Source organism: Penaeus monodon, chromosome 23 (assembly GCF_015228065.2).
Source record: "Penaeus monodon isolate SGIC_2016 chromosome 23, NSTDA_Pmon_1, whole genome shotgun sequence".
Taxonomy (NCBI): Eukaryota; Metazoa; Arthropoda; class Malacostraca; order Decapoda; family Penaeidae; genus Penaeus; species Penaeus monodon.
Window position 1 is genome coordinate 301,072 of NC_051408.1, and position 382 is coordinate 301,453.

Genomic DNA, 382 nt, shown 5'->3' on the forward strand with positions numbered 1-382 from the left:
AATTACACTCACCCACCGCGTAAGATTTGCTTAACGTTGAATCTCTTGACACATTGAAGTAAATCACTTGCTATGTATTTCTTCATCTTGCAGCAAACATTCTCTGCGGTGAAATTCACGTAGACGTAACAGCTCTCCGCCAGCGTCGGGTATTCCACGGCATTCTTTTGGACAGGCTGTGGCCTCGTGCTGAAGGAATCCTTCATGGGCATGTAAGCCACAAACACCAAGGCCAGCAGCGTCGACGTCGCCAGAAGGATGAGAAATCTCTGCGTCATGTCTTCCTTGCAAGGTCTATTTGTTGAAGGTTCAGTGGTCAGAGGCTTCGAGTCTTACTGTGACCTTTTGTTTGTAATGCATAAAAAACACACACAGACACATG

The 382-nt window shown here is 46.3% G+C and overlaps 1 pseudogene; it reads right to left on the minus strand.

The window, feature by feature from the left end:
- LOC119587688 overlaps positions 1-363 on the minus strand; it is a 5,287-nt pseudogene extending 4,924 nt beyond the window's left edge.
- Between the last annotated feature and the right edge of the window lie 19 nt (positions 364-382).